This window comes from Pyrus communis, chromosome 2 (assembly GCF_963583255.1).
Source record: "Pyrus communis chromosome 2, drPyrComm1.1, whole genome shotgun sequence".
In the NCBI taxonomy this organism is placed as follows: domain Eukaryota; kingdom Viridiplantae; phylum Streptophyta; class Magnoliopsida; order Rosales; family Rosaceae; genus Pyrus; species Pyrus communis.
Window position 1 is genome coordinate 10059778 of NC_084804.1, and position 12256 is coordinate 10072033.

The 12256-nt window shown below is 38.3% G+C and overlaps 1 pseudogene; it reads right to left on the reverse strand.

Moving 5' to 3' along the window:
* Positions 1-96: 96 nt before the first annotated feature.
* The window catches only part of LOC137724719 (ubiquitin carboxyl-terminal hydrolase 25-like), a 13398-nt pseudogene continuing 1238 nt past the window's right edge, over positions 97-12256 (reverse strand).

Here is a 12256-nt window from a genome sequence, read left to right on the forward strand (position 1 = left end):
CAATTTTGGATGAAAATAAGCTGAAAACGTGAAACAAATTTTTTTTTTTCAAAGCACAACAATACCAAACCAGCCCTAAGAGAAGCAAAAGAAATACAAACATCACAATCCGAATAGTGAACTACCAACAAATTTAATCATTCAAACTAGTGAATAAAAAAGGGTACCATGGTTTCCACTATTTTCCCTTGTGGTGTAAGAGACAATCGAACATAAAGATGAAGTTACTATTTAAGATGGTTCAACTCAATTATCCATATCTAATTATGCAAACTACACAAGATCACCTACAGAAGGAAAATTGTGATGATCCATAAAAAATGAGGGCTAAATACTGATTAAACTGCGGAAAGGATATCGTACATAATGAATAGAATTCTCGACTTGTTCTCTGCTCGAAACCAACCACACAGCCGCGGAACAAGAAAATTTTCAGCAAGATTTGAATCCGCACTTTCATCTCAACTTGACATCTTCAACGCTGCAAGGATATATCGCCACTGGCAAACCGTAACTGCTGACCCCGGCACTCGCTGAATAGGGCTTCAGTTTATATCCCATCATCTTCATAACGGCAGTATACATACAAATCACACACCGAGTCCTGCCAGTTAAAGAGTAAACATTTAGAGGCCGTCGTGCCACCAGCTCATTTCTCATTCACACATCTTGAATCAGTATAATAAAAAGGTTACTTTAACATACCATGTTTTGAGTTAATGGAGGACCAAAATAGCGTCGCTATTTTTTGCTAAATGATTGAATGCGCTTGACTAAGTCCCCCCTTAAAGAAGAGGGTATTTGTGAAAGAAAACTTGATTTGGCATCTGTGATCAACAACTTCCTGCATTGCATAGGCAGAGAGATGGATCAATGTTTCATGTTAATGCAAGTAAAAACCCAATTACACAGCCAAATACAAGTCATCGCCACAATTTTAAACGGCAATGTTACCCAAATAAATGTTGGGCAAAAATCGTGCAGTGAATCCTTGTATAGGAAATGCCAAAGGCCCTTTACATGAATATTGTTATTAAGTCTCCTTATTTTGGTGCCGGAATGGTTCATGCCTGCTTATTTAATGTATGTCTCTAGAGGTTCCAATATACTATATGTGATGGATATACAAAGGTGATCAATCGGAGAATAGAATAATGTTCTACAAGCATTCTTTCTTCGACCAATAATTTGCCCTGTCGAAAACGTTTTTCTATTATACTGAGGCAAAAAATTCTAGAGACGCATACAATAAATGCACTTAAAGAGTTGGAATTGAATTTTCAACAAAATTTGATTAAAATCAGCACTATGAAGGCTAACCAGGCAGGAATCTATGGAAAATCTTTCATCATGAATCAACAAGTTTCCTACATACGAACGTTAAAATAGAAAAACAATACTTACTTCACTTCGTTGCTGTTTGGAGTGGTTCCAACTTGATCTGAACATAATTTTTTCCTTGACAGCATAAAACTATAAACTTCATCCAGCCAACCACATGATCGCAAAACTGAAGAAGTTTCTTTCTTGAGACTAATAAACATTTAAAAAAAATTATTAGGCCAACGGAAAATATAACTAAAGCAATAATTGAAGGAACAAAATACAGACTGGCATTAAGCCAATTATAAAATAAACAAAGTAGTGTTACATGTTTTTGCTAATAAGAAACTCAAGTTACAGGCAGCCAAAACATCCAAACACAAAAACACAGAAATAACAGTAAAATGCATGATCATTGAAGAGAACATATGACCCTGCCCAGACTGAAATTTGGAATACAATACAAACAAGGCAAGTCCAGATGTTACAGAGGACAAGGGAAAATGATATGAGATAGACAAATTAGAGGTGCATGTAAAAGGAATCTTGATAAAGAAAACAAGTAAAATTAAAGCAGCAAAATTCTAAGTATGTCATATTTAACAGAAGAATCCAACTATATAGTGCAGGTTAACTTAAAGACCTGACAGAGAATTGGGCTATGAACTCGTAGAACAACAAACATAAAATTTATCACTTGGGGAATAGTCTTGCTTTTGACAAGGCAATGTGAGAACCGAAGGGGATATGGTAGACAGATGTATGAAAAGAAAGATACTGTAAGATAAATACTCCAAAAGATTATGCAATCCATAACAAGCACATCTTAAGCCACATTTCAAGACCAGATCCTAATCAAGATTGTTGAAAAAACCCCCGTTCACTGGACCTTATTCTTAGATATAACCAACGGCAATAGACTCAACTAGCAAATATAGAAATACTTAGAAAACCACACCAGAAATTATACTGGTTCGGCAGAACTTATGCCTACGTCCAGTTGTGATTTCTCTAGGTAGAGAAATCACTGCTTCTTAGATTAATAATAGAGATTACAGAACTTATGCAAAACCCTAGAACTAATCTCAAACCTCTCTGCTGTTTTTCTGTTTTTCTTCTACAGTTTTTCAGCCTTGCCGCACCCTATTTATAGATATAGGGTTGGCTTACATGTCCTTTACAGATTATAATTCCTATTCTAAGTGGAATAGGAAATTAGACTTCCTTTCCAATTCCAAATAGACTTCTAGGATTTCTACATTGAATAGGAAACTAAGATTCTTTCCTAACCCTAATTGGAGAAGAATTGGTGCACCTTTTCCTAAAACAATCCTAAACAGAAAAGGACATAATTTACGAACCAAAAACTAACAATCTCCACCTTGGTGAGTCAAACCAAGTCTTGATCGTTTGCACCCCAGAGTATCTTTGAACCTTCTTGAAGTAGCTCTGAAAAACTTCAAGAGTCTTCACCTTGGCAACTTCCTTCTTGCCTCATTTGCACCTCAGGTGAGGAGGTGCTCCACTTTAATCAATCAACAAGATTGATCAAGTTCAAACAATGCTTGAACTTCTTGGCCGGCACTATCTTTGTAAGGAAATCTGCGGCATTGTCATCCGTATGAACCTTTTCAATCCAAATTTCCTTAGACTCCACCCAATCTCTGATTCTGTGATATCTTGCTTCAATGTGCTTTGATCTTCCAGAAAAAACCTGATTCTTTGCCAAATGAATGGCACTTTGACTATCACACTTAAGCTTCACACAATCTTGAGTGATTCCCATTTGACTTACCAAGCCACTAAGCCAAATTGCTTCCTTTCCAGCTTCGGCCAATGCAATATACTCTGCCTCTGTGGTCGATAAAGCTGTAATCGGTTGCAGTAGTGCTCTCCAACTGATTGGTCCTCCTGCGCATGTAAACACATAACCAGAAGTTGACCTTCTCTTGTCCAAATCCCCTGCATAATCGGCATCCACATATCCTAACACCCCTGCATTTTCCTTTTGCTTTTCAAACATAATCCTTTGTCGCCAAGAACCCTTCAAATAACGCAAAATCCACTTGACTACATCCCAATGTTGCTTTCCTGGATTTGCCATGTATCTGGAAACGACACTGATTGCTTGAGCTATGTCAGGACGTGTGCATACCATTGCATACATGAGGCAGCCCACGGCATTAGCATAAGGTACCTTCTTCATTTCTTGTTGCTCTTCCTCGGAAGTAGGACACTGTTGTCCACTTAACTTGAAGTGAGCTGCCAAAGGAGTTGAAACTACCTTTGCTTCTTGCATGTTGAACTTCTCAAGAACCTTCTGAATATACTTGGCTTGTGATATCCAAATCCTTCCAGCGGTCCTATCTCTCTGAATTTCCATGCCAAGGATCTTCTGTGCGGCACCTAGATCCTTCATGTCGAACTCCTCGCTCAACATCTTTTTCAAGTCTTGAATTCTAGACTTGTCTTGACAAGCAATTAACATGTCATCCACATATAGCAATAGCAATATGATCATCCCATCTTGGAACACATGATAGTACACACAACAGTCATACAAACACCTTCTAAAATTAATTTTCAGCATGAATGAATCAAACCTTTTGTACCACTGTCTTGGAGACTGTTTCAGGCCATACAGGGACTTCCTTAGCTGACATACTAGGTTTTCTTTCCCATATTCAACAAACCCTTCTGGTTGAGCCATGAATATCGTCTCCTCTAAATCCCCATGAAGAAACGCTGTCTTCACATCCATCTGCTCAATCTCCATGTCATGCTGAGCTGCCATTGCTAAAAGCAATCGGATAGAAGTATGCTTGACTACAGGTGAAAAAATCTCATCATAATCCACCCCTTCCCTTTGTGAGTACCCCTTAGCCACGAGCCTTGCTTTGAATCTCACGGCATCTTGTTCATGTAGTCCTTCCTTTTTTCTAAATACCCACTTGCATCCAACTAGCTTTCTGTCTTTGGGTTTAGGAACCAACTCCCAAACGGAGTTCTTGTAAAGAGACTCCATTTCCTCTGTCATAGCACTTATCCAACTATCTCGCTCATCACTTGCTATAGCTTCTCGATAAGTAGTCGGATCTCCTTGACTAATGTTAAGAGCATAATTAACTTCGTTTTGGTCAAACCCAAACCTGTCAAGCTTCTTCTTGTTCCGCTTAGGTCTGTCCAGTGCTATGCATCTTTGGAATGCAGGTGGATTGTTGGGTGGAGTTTGACTCCTTTGGGATATCTGACGGATTGGAGTACCTTCAATCTGTCCTGTTTCTTGCTCCACCTGATTCCTAACTGGTGAATGATGCTGATGCTCTTCTTCTTCCTCAAAACCATCAGATTCGGCCTCTTGCTCAATTTGCTCCACCTGAGCTTCTTCTTCATCTGAACTGATTAATGGAATCTTTGTTGCTTCAATTCCAGCATCATCCTTCTTCTCCCTACTGCTCTCAACTTTATTCAGAGGCATGGTTGTCTCATCAAAGACAACATCTCGACTGACAACCTTTTTCCTGTTGTTGAAATCCCAAAGCTTGTAACCCTTCACTCCTTTTTCAAAACCTAGGAATATGCAATGTATAGACTTCGGTTTGAGCTTGGACCTTTCATCACTTGGAATATGTGCATAAGCACTACAGCCGAATACCTTGAGCTTGGAATAATCCACCGGCTTCTCAGACCATACCTCTTCTGCACTCTTAAAGCCGAGAACTGTAGATGGTGATCTGTTAATCAAATAACTTGCATGATTAACAGCTTCTGCCCAAAAACTATCAGGCAATCCTGCATGAAATCGCATGCTCCTTTCTCTCTCCATGAGAGTTCGATTCATCCTCTCAGCAGCTCCATTTTGTTGGGGATTCTTCTTTACTGTGAAGTGCCTTATGATGCCTTCCTGCTTGCAGTAATCAATGAACTCATTACTTGTATATTCACCTCCATTGTCACTTCTCAGATACTTGATCTTTCTTCCAATTTGATTCTCGGTTTCTGTTTTCCATTCCTTGAACTTTGCAAAAACCTCGGATTTCTGCTTCATGAAATAAATCCAAACCTTCCTTGAGAAATCATCCATGAAAGTAACAAAATACCTGGCTCCACCATTTGATTTAGTTGGAGCAGGACCCCAAACATCTGAGTGAATATAGCTGAGTTGCTCCTTACTTCGGCTATCTGCACTGCTACTTGCGAATGATACCTTTCTTTGCTTCCCAAGAACACAGTATTCACAAAAGTCCAGTTTGCAAGCTGACACGCCTTCCAACAGGCCTTGCTTGTGTAATTCTTGCAATCCCTTCTGGCTTATGTGCCCGAGCCTATGATGCCATAGTTCAGTCTTGTCTTCTATACTTTGATTTACAGAAACAGCTGCTCCCCCGACTATAGTGGTCCCAATTAACTTATACAACTTATTGGGTTGTAGGTCACCCCGCATTACCACTAGCGATCCTTTGGTTACCCTGAGTCTTCCTTTTTTAGACTTGTACCCATAACCGGCCTCATCTAAAGTGCCCAAGGAAATCAAATTTTTTCTTAGTCTAGGGACATACCTGACGTTCCCTAAAGCTCGTATCATCCCATCGAACATTCTGATTCGAACAGTGCCAATTCCTCTTACAGGACATGAAGAATCATCCCCCATTAAGACTTCCCCGCTGCTGACTTCTTTGAAAGTATCGAACCATTCTTTTTCTGCACACATATGAAACGTGCATCCAGTATCCAAAATCCAATTGGAAGCCTTGGAGCCCGATGTTACCGAAAGAAGTTCCCCGTCACTCTCATGTTCGGTGACTGCACTAGCGGAACCTGAGCTTCCTTCCATCTTGGCTTTCTTATCTTTCCAAATCTTGCAGTTCCTCTTCCAATGATCGGCTGAACCACATTCGAAGCAACCTTCCTTCTTTTCCTTTTTCTTCTTGGATTTTGACCTACCTCTGTTGCCAGTTTTCTCTTCTCTTGTCTTTTCCCGCCCCCTCTCCTTGCCTTTGGCATAAAGGCCTTGAGAGCTTTCAGTTATATCATCTAGTTTAGCATATGACTGAAGAGCTTGAATTACGTCTTCAAGCTTCAAGGACTCTTTTCCAAACATTAGAGTTGTTCGAAAGTGCTTGAAAGACGAAGGTAGAGACCTTAGCAGGATGATAGCCATATCATCATCTTTGTAAGTTTCTTCGACTTTCTGAAGATTAGCTATGCAATTCTGGAACCTGCATACGTGATCTTCAATATCACCTCCTTCTTCTAGTCGAAGCCCGAATAGTTCATCCTTTAGAAACAGTTTATTGGACACGGTTTTTCCCATATAAACATTCTCCAATTTTTCCCATGCTTCCTGGGCAGACATCTTTTCGGTGATGTGTGACCGAACTGATCTTGTGAGATGGATCTCGATGGAACTCTTGGCCTTCTTGAGAACCTTATTCCATGCTGCTTCTGTCATGCTTTCCGGCTTCTTACCATCAAGTGCATCATCCAAATCCTGCTGTATCAGTACGTTCTTCATCATCCTTTGCCAGTCCGTGAAGTCATCCTTGCCGTCAAAGGGTTTTAACGCAGGTCCTTGATCCGCATTCATCTTCCCTTTTAACATCGTAGAACACCTTGATCCTAGCTCTTGATACCAATTGTTGAAAAAACCCCCGTTCACTGGACCTTATTCTTAGATATAACCAACGGCAATAGACTCAACTAGCAAATATAGAAATACTTAGAAAACCACACCAGAAATTATACTGGTTCGGCAGAACTTATGCCTACGTCCAGTTGTGATTTCTCTAGGTAGAGAAATCACTGCTTCTTAGATTAATAATAGAGATTACAGAACTTATGCAAAACCCTAGAACTAATCTCAAACCTCTCTGCTGTTTTTCTGTTTTTCTTCTACAGTTTTTCAGCCTTGCCGCACCCTATTTATAGATATAGGGTTGGCTTACATGTCCTTTACAGATTATAATTCCTATTCTAAGTGGAATAGGAAATTAGACTTCCTTTCCAATTCCAAATAGACTTCTAGGATTTCTACATTGAATAGGAAACTAAGATTCTTTCCTAACCCTAATTGGAGAAGAATTGGTGCACCTTTTCCTAAAACAATCCTAAACAGAAAAGGACATAATTTACGAACCAAAAACTAACAAAGATAAGTTTCTATAGACTGATATTTTATTTCAAAGAATGTGGTAGAGTGTCACATACATTTCCTTTAGGCCTTCAACTTCTGCCTGTGATTGAGCATCAGGTGCAAACAGAATGCATGAATCCAGAAATTTTCTTTTAGACCCAGACACTTTAGAGCGGCCATGAAGACCACTTTTTTCCGATTCACTCGTATCAGGCACTTTCCCAGCTGGCAACCTATCTTTTGTACCAATACCTTCACAGGATTCAATTTTTACTGAACCAGTACCACCATTTCCTCGTGATAACAAAGATGCTTGGCTACTGTTAGGCACTTTCCTAGCTGCCAACCTGTCTTTTGTATCAATACCTTCACAGGTTTCAGTTTTTACATCATTTACTTGTGATAATAAAGATGCCTGGCTACTGTTACCATCAACTATAGCAGGACTTTTATCCCTGTTCAAACAATCCCTGTTTATCAACAATGATTTCTCACTTTTCTCCAAACTAACTGAGTCCTTTGCATCCCCATTTAATCCTGTGGATTGATTCTTGTAAGGAATTTTACCAGTATCAGTTGCACGTGCTCTTTCCCCATTTGTTCCTAATAATTGATTATTGTCAGCAATTTTTCCATTATCATTTGCAGGAGTTCTTTCCCCATTTGACCCACACGATTCATTTTTGTAAGCAATTTTTCCATTATCAGTTGCAGGAACTCTTTCCTCGTTTGATTTTAAGGACTGATTCTTGTAAACACTTTTTCCATTAGCAGTTGAAGTAGATCTTTCCCCATTTGACCCTAAGGATTGATTCTTGTAAACAGTTATTCCATTATCAGTTATGGAAGCTCTTTTGGAGATGGAATTTCCGCTCAAATTGAACTTCATCCGTGGGCTGGAAGGCACTTTATCAACTTTAGATACAGCTGAGACATCATAAGGTTTTGTTTGAACTCCTTTTGGTGGAAGAGCGGACTTCAGGATTTTAGATGTTTCACGACCATTACAATCATGAGAACTTACCCCATTGGAAGCAGTGCTAGCCAATGCTGGCCTTTGATTGGTACGAGAGAAGAAAAGGATGTAAACCTTTTCAGATAAGACCTTTTGCAAGGTTGAAAGTGAGACAGATGAATCATTGCAGCAATACCACCGACCTATGGCATCCTGTACATAGATTATGAAAAGCAAAATAAAACAAGATTAGTATATAGTTGATATGGTGTGCTTCAAATTTACTGATTGCAAAGAAGGTGATAGGTGAACAGATACCTTAATATATGCATAATAGTGACCAGACTCTGGTGAGAAGCCTGAATGCACAATAGTACCAAAAAGCTTATACTCTGGCTTCGGATCCTGCATAGCAATTAAAAAGTCAATATCATTACTAATAGGAAATGCAACTGTCTGCAACATTGCCCATATATAAAGAATAATTAGAAACAAACAACAGTCTCATGATACGGAAGTCAGATAAAAAGCATGCATTAGCATCAAGAAATATTTACAAGGATAGAATAGAATCTTGACATCAAAACCATTCTTTTAAATAACCAAGACCTGGACTGCCTCATTTTGAAATACAAGAAAGGAGATATGCAACAAGGAATCAGAAATAACATTTGCTAAGGAATCGCCAACAATCCAACGTGTATTTAGTTGATATGCCAGAAAAATAAAATACAGAGACCATGACGCATGTACATTATAGCTTCCCAAACAGAATGTAAATCGGAATGACCTATTCAAACAAGAATGCAACAAACAAAACTTACTATTCAGTGACGTAACTGTTACAGCCATGTTAAACTACAATAAAGCACACAAAACTGAATAAGTCGAACTTAACACAACTTCTCGAGGATCTCCTAATTGTCACTAGAAATAAACCCTGCATTGTACTTCTCATATATAAGTTGCAGTCAAATGGATTTTCGTTTTCCTTTATACTTCCCCGTGAAGGCAGAAAAGTCTTTTGACTAGCTGGAAAAGACAATAAAACCCAAGTCATAGACCGATCATGAAAAATGGGACTATAAACAAGAGGTTCTCCAAGCAATCACACCTTCGTGCATTGTTAATTACGTCTATTTCCTCTTTAGACTGCAAGAAGTTGCTAGATAAGTCGTTCATGGTGCTGAAAGGGAATATATAACATCTCAATAGAACAGATGACGAGTTGGATATAGACCTCCTCTCAACAAGGCCTTAGTCCTACCATGTGGATAATAGATGGATATCTCTGGTCTAAATTTCTAAACCCCTTCTACAGTCCTATCCAGTTCCCATTTCCCATTTCTAGCTCTACATTTTTCTTTGTTTAAGCATAGCCCTACATTTAATCAACCAAGATAACAATTGGAGTTTCCTTCTCCAACCACGTAAACTCCCACACTGACGCTCTATGCACAGATTGAAAAAGAAACATACTTAATAAACTGCAGTACCATCCAGACTGTGTTGCAATCACTTAAACAATACAATAAGAAAACATTGAACATGCTATTATAGCAAATATTTTAACCAATTATTTGTGTTCTTTTTTAATTTACACTCATTTTGTACTGGTTGGCTTAGAAATTTAATTTAAAAAAACAAAAACAAACATCTTGATTACCCGCCGGTTGGCTTAAGTCTTCTTAAGAATATCCGAAGTTTATCGCCGTCTCAAGTATTTTCATAAGGCTTATTTACGGCAACACCCCCTGAAACTCAAACCTATTCTTACGTTACCCCCTGGAACTTAATTTGCCTCACTTAACCCTCTGAAACTCAGTTTTTGTCTCACTTTAACCCCTACTGTCAAAATTTGTTAATAAATCCATCAAAATAGCTGATGTGACATGAATCAGACCTACTATGCTAAATTACGCCATGCTGACCCTACATGGCATAAAAAATTAATTAAAAACAAATTTTACAAATTAACTAAATGAAATTAATTAAGTTAAACGGAAAAATTATAGTTAGCCTCTGGAACTTAAACTTATTCTCATGTTACCCCCTGGAACTTAATTTGCCTCACTTAACCCTCTGAAACTCAATTTTTGTCTCACTTTAACCCCTACTGTCAAAATTTGTTAATAAATCCATCAAAATAGCTGATGTGACATGAATCAGACCTACTATGCTACAATTACGCCATGCTGACCCTACATGGCATAAAAAATTAATTAAAAACAAATTTTACAAATTAACTAAATGAAAATAATTAAGTTAAACGGAAAAATTATAGTTAGCCTCTGGAACTTAAACTTATTCTCATGTTACCCCCTGGAACTTAATTTGCCTCTCTTAACCCTCTGAAACTCAATTTTTGTCTCACTTTAACCCCTACCGTCAAAATTTGTTAATAAATCAGTCAAAATAGCTGATGTGACATGAATCAGACTTACTATGCTACAATTATGCCATGTGGACCCTACATGGCAAAAAAAATATTAAAAACAAATGTTACAAATTAACTACACGAAAATACGGAAAAATTACAGTTAGCCTCTCTTTCTCTCCCATGGCCACAGCTCACTCCTCACCCAACAACGTCGACCTCCCCTTCCAGACTCTCCCAACAACCCCTGCGTCCCTCCCCCTATCTCCTGTAAACTCTATCAAGGTAGTCAAGGACAATGACTGCATCAATGGATGTTTGATTCCACATTGAATTAAGCTTGATTGGTTCTCAAATAAACGATCTGTTCAACCTTTAATTCGTCATTATCAGGGGAAAGGGGAATGCACGTGGGGAGGGGAAGAGAGTTTTGTTTTTCGTTTTCTGTCAAATTTTCAACATTTTTTTTAAATCTGATATTTTATTAATTTTTTATATGCCATGTAATCAGTTTTAACGGACTTTGACAGTAGGGGAACTGAGACAAAAATTGAGTTTCAAGGGGGAGGTTAAGTGAGACATATCAAGTTTGAGGGGGTTAAGTGAGTACAAGTTGGAGTTTCAGGGGGTGTTGCCGAAAATAAGCTTTCTCTCAACAAGAAACTCTTGAATATTGATTGCAATGGCATTCGCTTTTGGTTCTTAGGTTCTTTGAGAACTTTAGGGCTGCTAACCTAACCTTTTTGTTTTCCTCTAAGTAAGAAAGGTGCTGATATGACACCGAATCATAACATGCCAAACTGAATCACGTAGATTTCAACAAGCTTCTAGTGCCAACTGTATTCAAACAAAACTTATAAAGCACAAGAATCTATTCAACCCAGAAAAAATAATTAAGAAAGTACAAGTAACTACTAGTTGGAACAAATTACTGTACCAATCCTATAAACCTATGTGAATTCAATTAGGTGGAGAAACTCATTTGGCAAAAAACAATATTAGGTGGGGACACTCTGAACTAGATATGTATTTTTCATAGGTTTAGTACAGGTTGACTACTATCAATACTGCACACCACACATCCATATTATATTTAGGTATACTATATATAATATGATTTGCAAAGATCTAAAAAGCTCGATAGTTATTTGGTCAAGGGTTCAACTGAACATAGAGGCTGCAAAGTTTTGGATTCTATGTCCTAAATAGGTAATTGTTGCTATGCTCGATAAGTTCATTGTTAATGCAGTATCTAATCTAACTACGCTCGCTTTCCAATTCAGCAACCATACACCATCCAATGCATTGACTTCATTAAACTGACAAGTTAAAGTCTTGACCGTACCTTGCTTGTTTTGTACACAAAGCCTGAAAGCCCCAAAAAACTCCTCAAATGAAATAGAGTTATCAATCTTCCAGCCCAGTACACCCTCAAATCTCTATCAACAAGTAACGATAAAACATTGTC